At 33.2% G+C, this 6,946-nt stretch overlaps 1 pseudogene; it reads left to right on the forward strand.

The window, feature by feature from the left end:
* The first annotated feature begins 5,888 nt into the window (after nucleotides 1–5,888).
* On the forward strand, nucleotides 5,889–5,975 carry LOC149318051 (U6 spliceosomal RNA; annotated as a pseudogene).
* Nucleotides 5,976–6,946: the final 971 nt, after the last annotated feature.

A 6,946-nucleotide genomic window follows, 5' to 3' on the forward strand; every position in this document is an offset into this window, starting at 1 on the left:
ACTTCAATTTCCCAAAGAGCATTCAGTATTGCTGTTCCAAGATTGTGGAATGGCCTCCCGGAAGAGATCCATCTTATCACCTCCCTGGAAACCTTCAGGAGGGCAGTTAAGAGGAAGCTCTTCCAGCGAGCATATCCACCTGATCTGTGAAATATAGATCTACTTCCCTGTACAGGATGAGAGCATTCTGCCTCATCATTGCTTGTGAAACTCTGTTTTTTATTACAGTATTATGTTAATTGCTATTTTGGCATTTTATTTTATTTTATTTTATTTATTATTTAAAATTTTTATTGAAAACTAAAAACACACAACAACAACATCCAATACACATCTCAGCACAAACTCACCCATCTACATGTCAAATTATATATAAGGAAAATTGAACAGAATAAAGACACAAAAGGAGACCACATAACATAATGCTATACAAGTTTCAAAAAAAGACAGCTTTCCATATTTCAATTCCAGGTTTTAGATATTGTGTCCCATCTTTCTTCCTCAATACTTCTTGATTTCCTTAATCTTTTTCTTCTCTTTTCTTATATCCTACTTTCCTTATTCTATCTTTAGTTTCTACTACTATTACCTTCTACTTCTTTTTCTCTCCTTTCCATTAATTTCTTTCTTCTCTTCTTTTCCTCAACCTAATTTACACACCATCTCATTTTCTCTTCTCTTCTACTACTTACTCTCACCTTCTATCACTTACTTTACCCTCTTTCACTCTTTCTTCTTCCCTCTTCCACAATCTCTCTCCACATTCTTTCCAGGCTTCTCTCTCTGATCCTATTGGGTATAATTGTTCCATTTTTTCTTCACCCTTTTAATTTACTTCAAACTTTTTAAAATCAATGTTCCAACCACAGCGGCAGTACATACGTCTTTTCTTTAATTTTTCCAGCTACTCTAGAATTTGCTGCTTCCTATTTGTTGATCCTATACGTATCTCACTTTTCCTTCTACCCTTCTGTTTTTCTCAACTATTTTAAATCTCCAAAATTAGCGTACCTCAATTACTTTCCAAATCTTGTATTTTAGTTTAGTTACAGTATATTTTTCTATCAATTTGTTTGCTAATATTATTTACAGAAGCCAACTGTTGCTATTTTTCCCCATTCTTTATCCAAACATTCTAGAACTTTAGCCCACTCTTCTTCTATTTCGTCTATTGTTTGGTCTCTAAGTATCCATTTCTATTGTGTCATATATTTTGTTCAACCAATCTTTTTTGCTTGGGATTTTTTTCCTTTTCCATTTTTGCATCAAGGCCAATCTTGCCATTGAAATTAAGTAATATAGAATTTTCCCGTATTTCCTGTCTACTTCCTCTTCCCACATATTCAATAAGAAAGTTTCAGGGAGAAATTTAATTTTAACTGGTATAATCAAATTTATCGTCTCATATTTTTTTGCAATAGTTTTTGACTAGTTTACACGTCCAGAGGCAATGATATAAAGTCCCAGTTTCCTTTTGGCATTTCCAACATAGGTTGTTTGTTGATTTATAAATTTTTGATATCTTTTCTGGAGTCAGGTACCAACGAAAAAAGGTTTTATAATAACTTTCTTTCAGATTTTGTGAAGCCGAATATTTTAACCTTTTTTTTCCAAACCACTTCCCATCTATCTAAATTTAAAGGATAGCCAATATTTTTTGCCCATTGTATCATGTTTTCTTTTACTATTTCATCTTCTTGCTGCCAACATAGCAATAACTTATAAAATTCTTTTATCCATTTTGGATTTTCTTTTTCCATTATTTTTCCAAATTTGCTTTGTTTGTCTTCGAAGTCCGCTATTTTAGAGTCCAATTTTACTCTTTCTCTTATCTGCCAATACCTGAACCAATCTAATTTTATCCCTTCCTCAAAGAGTTCCTCTTGTGTTTTAAGTTCCAATTTCCCTTTTTTGTCTTTCTTTAATAGCTTTGCATAGGTTAGCCAATCTGTTTTTTGTCTAGTTTCTGATCTTTGGATAGCTTCTTGGGGGGAGAACCAGACGGGGAATTTTACCATGATTCTAGATTTGTACTTATTCCATACCTTAAGTAATGACTTTCTGATGCAATGTAAATTAAAATCTTTATTTGCCTTTGCTTTATCATAACCCAGATATCCGTGCCACCCAAATGGTAAGTTGTCTCCCTCTATATCTAATAATTCTCCCTCTTTTAGCAATATCCATTCTTTGGTCCACATTAAACAGCATGCCTCAAAATATAGTTTTAAATTTGGTAAGCCTAATCCACCTCTCTCTATCGAATCTTGCATTATTTTAAATCTAATTCTAGGTCTCTTTTTTGCCAGATAAAGTTGCTTATGTCCCTTTGCCAAATTTTAAAGAAATTATCTTTAATTACAATTGGGAGTGTTTGGAATAAGAATAAGATTTTTGGAAGGACTACCATTTTTATTGCTGCTACTTTCCCCAAGAGTGATAAATTATATTTTTTCCATTTCTCCAATTTCAGTTTAATTTCTTTCCATACTTTTTTATAGTTGATGTCAAATAATTCACTCAAATTGCTCGATATTGTTATTCCTAAATATTTAGCCTTTTTTTCTGCTTTTATCTTTAGTATTTCTGTTAATTTTTTTTCTTTTTCTGGGGACATATTTTTAGTTATTATCGTAGATTTATCTTTGTTTAGCTTACAGCCTGTTATTTCTCCGAATTCTTCTACTGCTTTTAGTAGTTCTGTTGCACTCTTGCAGGGGTCATTTAAAAAATCACCAAATCATCGGCAAAGGCTCTCACCTTATACACGTTTCTTTATTTTTATACCTTGAATGGAATCATTGCTTTTAATCCTTTTAATCAGTCTTTCAATTATGATTATAAACAGTAGTGGGGAGAGGGGACACCCCTGTCTTGTACCCCTATTAATTTTGATGTACTCTGTTTTTTCGCCATTCACAATAATTCTTGCTTTTTGATCTTTGTAGATTTCTTTAATCCATCCTATAAAATTAGTACCTAATTCCATTTTCCCCAAAATTTCAAAGAGTATCTTCCAATTCACTGTATCAAATGCTTTCTCTAAGTCTAATAATAGTAAGCCTAATTCTCTTTCATTATGTTTTTCATAGAATTCCATTACATTTAATACTAATCTTGTGTTTTCCCTTATTTGTCTTTGAGGTAGGAATCCTTTCCGATCATTATCTATACAGTCCTTTAGAAAACTCTTTAGTCTGGTTGCCAAAATTGCTGAAAAGATTTTGTAGTCAATATTTAATAGTGAAATTGGTCTATAGTTTTTGACTTCATTTGTATCTTTTCCTTCTTTCGGTATTAATATTATATCTGCCTCTTTCCAAGTTTCTGGAATTCCTTCTTTTAGAATGAAGTTTAGCATATTTTGTAAAGGGCCACATGTTAAGGAAAATGCAACATGGGATATACAGTAGAAGAAATAAAACATGTATGTGAAAGTCACTATGACTAAGCAAAAGCAATTAAGAAGCCACCCAGGTGTAAAAGCTAATGTAATTTAGCAGTCCTAAATGCCAAGGACAGAAATGTAGAGTGTACAGTTGGAAACACCTGAGAATCATTAAGTGTACAAGGTGAGATGATGAAATCCTCAAGTATGGGTTGAACTATAATAATAATAATAATAATAATTTGTTTTATTTATATACCGCTATTCCAAAGATCATAGCGGTGAACAGCAAGTAAGCTAATTAGCAAGTAAGCCAATTTGCCCCCAACAATCTGGGTACTCATTTTAGCGACCTCGGAAGGATGCAAGCCTGAGTCAAGCTTGGGCCCTTTTGCTGGTCTTGAACTCGCAACCTTGTGGTTTCGAGTGAATGGCTGCAGTACAGGCATTTAACCACTGCGCCACCAGTGGATAAGAACCAATCAAAATGAGTGTACACGCCCACTGGGTGGAAACTGACTAGTGGGTGGTGTTTGACAATGGCTATAATAATTGCTATGTTTGCCAATGTATTTTGTGGGTAGTTGGAGTAGTTTTGGAGATAGTTTGGAGTATTGGAGATTGTCGAGATTGTGATTTGTAGGGCATATAGTATTAGAATAGAATAGAATAAAGTAGATCTTTTATATAAGACTACTGAGTTGCCTGGTGTCTTGAGTGAAGATACAAGAGCCAGCAGGATCCTGGAGAAGTTTGGAGACATCTGAGGAAGAAGAAGAGTGAGAAGGCTTGGAGAGTTTGTCAGGGTCTTCAGCCTATTCTCTGAAACTCTGCTGCTTTGGAGAAAAGCATTAACCACTGGCCAAAACTGTTCAGCGCCGGTGCATAACAAGGTGGTGAGTTAGAGCCAGAGGTGAAGAGCTACAACTCCCATCATCCCTGACACCACATAATTCATCTTTAAAGGTTTTGTAATATTGCACAGTAAGGCCATCAGGTCCCGGGGATTTCCCATTTTTTAAATTGTCAATTGCTGTCTTTACTTCCATAAAGCTAATTGGTTTATTTAAATCTTCTAGTTGGTTCTTATTTGGTTTTCTAAATTCATCTCTCCCATCTACTAAATAATTTTGAATTTTTCTTACATCTATTTCTTGACCTTGGTACAAATCTGAAAAAAAAATGGGCAAACATATTTCTTATATCTTCTTGCTTAGTTACCATTCTACCTTCTACTTTTAATTCAACTATTGTTTTCTTATTCTGCTTTTTCCTTAACAACTCTGCCATCCCTTTACTGATTCTATTAGCTTGTTCAAAAATTTTCTGTTTTAATATTTTTAACTTTTTGCTAATTTCCAATGTATCTTTATTCATTTTTTGTTTTTTTAATAAGTTAATCTCTTCCAATATTTTTGAATCTCTCAAATGTGTTTCCAGTTCTTCTTCCTTAGTAGCTATTAGTTTGGATAGCTTCTGTTCTCTCTCTTTTTCTTTTTTGTTCAAATATGCTTCTTGGTTAATTAAAACAACCCTCACTACTGCTTTCCCAGCGCCCCAAACACTTTTTAATTTTATATCTTGAGTAGTGTTTTCTTTAAAGTAATTAATTATTACCTCTTTTGTTTTTTTGATAACTTCTTTGTTTTGGATTATAAAGTCTTTCAATCTCCAATTACTTGTTTTAGTTTTTTGTAGAAGGGTTACTGTTACGGGGTTATGGTCTGAGATTAGTCTCGGTTGTGTTTCTACTGATTTGATCAAATTACATAAACATATTGGTACCCATATCATGTCAATGTGAGATAATGATTGGTGTCTATTTGAGTAGAATGTAAATCCGTGTTCTTTATTTTTGCCCAATCTCCAGACATCTTTTAGATCGTAGCTTTTTATCAAATCAAAAAAGGATTGGGGAAGTATACCTTGATTGTTTTTAATATCTTTTTCACATTTTCTATCTAAAGAAGGTTCTACTACTCCATTAAAGCCCCCCATGATTACTATTTTATCATAATTCAATTTCTCTACTTCATTGTGCAGTTTATGATAAAAAAAAGTCCTTTTTTATCTTGTGGGCTATATATTCCTAATATTAAACATTTTTTGCCATTGAAATTAATTTCAACACCTACATAATGTCCTGCTGGGTCAATTATAACTACTTTTGAATGGATATAATTTTGGATATAAATTGCTACTCCTTTCTTCCTATTCTTGGCTGCCGAAATATAGTTTTTCCCCAAATTTTTGAATCGTATTAGTCTTTTCTCAGTAAATTTAATATGGGTTTCTTGCAAACATATAATATCACACTTTAATTTTTCTAGGTAATGAGTTACTTTTTTCCTCTTATTTGGTGAGTTTAATCCTTTTACATTCCAAGTTATTAATTTCATAATTCAGTTTTATCATTTTCTTTTGTAGTCTCCGAATTTGGTTAGATTTTCAGATTGGAATTTAGATAGTTAGAAAAACAGAGAAAAGAAAGAAAGAAAAAGCACATATACTAAAATTGGAACGATACAGAGAAGATTAGCATGGCCCCTGTGCTATTTTGGCATTTTATGAACTTGTTTGTATTATTGTATTTTAACTGTATTATAGTTGATATTATGCTGTAATCCCGCCTTGATCCACCTGAGAGAGGTGGGAAAATATAAATAAATTTTATTATTATTATTATTATTATTATTATGTAATTTAAAATATTATTTTAAAAAATAACAAAAATATTACATTAAAAAAATAGTGCATCCATAGCACATTCTTCTGTATAACCCTGTTAAAGGCTGAAGACCTGTTTAAAAGAAAGTCTTTGCTTGCAAATGAAGAGAGCAGAGACGAGGCTAACCAAGCCTATCTGAGGAGAGAGTTCCATAGCATGGAACAGCAAATGAGAAAGTTATTTTCCATGTCTTCATCGGATAAGTGTGAGAATGTGGGAATGTGGTGAGATGGGGGGAAAGCCCTCTTCTGCAGATTCTAAGATTCTGACATGCTGAGATACAAGATTTCAGATAATTTGGATCTGTATTGGGCTTTAAAAGCCATAACTAGTACTTTCAATTGTGTCTGGTAATGGTCTAGCAGCCACTCAAACTTTTTGAACAAGGTGTTTATATATTCTCTGGTTATAGAGTACACTTTCATGAGCTATGTTTCTGAACTGAGCTGCTTTCTATTGCAAAATAGTTTACTTCTGTGTAAATATAAAGAGTGATCAAGAATGGTGAAGGGATGTTCTCTGAACTTGCTCCTGAGTTCCATATATTGGTTTTCTGTGTGGTTATGAGATGATGATGACGATGATGATGATGATGATGATGGCGATGATGATGTATACATAATTCTCTGTGCAATCAGAGTTGTTGCTAGAGCAGCTGAATGTGGAACTGAACACACGCACACATACTTTGTAGTCATAATTTTAAATTATGGTTTGTTGGCGATTCAAAAGACAAAGGTATGACATCCTCTCCAGGTCTCCTGGAGGACAAATATGGCATCCTAACCCCCACCATTTGCCTATTCCTAATCCAAGGCATCAGATTTATG

The sequence above is a fragment of the Sceloporus occidentalis genome, unplaced genomic scaffold (genome assembly GCF_023333645.1).
Source record: "Sceloporus occidentalis isolate IW3139 unplaced genomic scaffold, rSceOcc1.0.p SCAF_2, whole genome shotgun sequence".
NCBI classification, from domain to species: domain Eukaryota; kingdom Metazoa; phylum Chordata; class Lepidosauria; order Squamata; family Phrynosomatidae; genus Sceloporus; species Sceloporus occidentalis.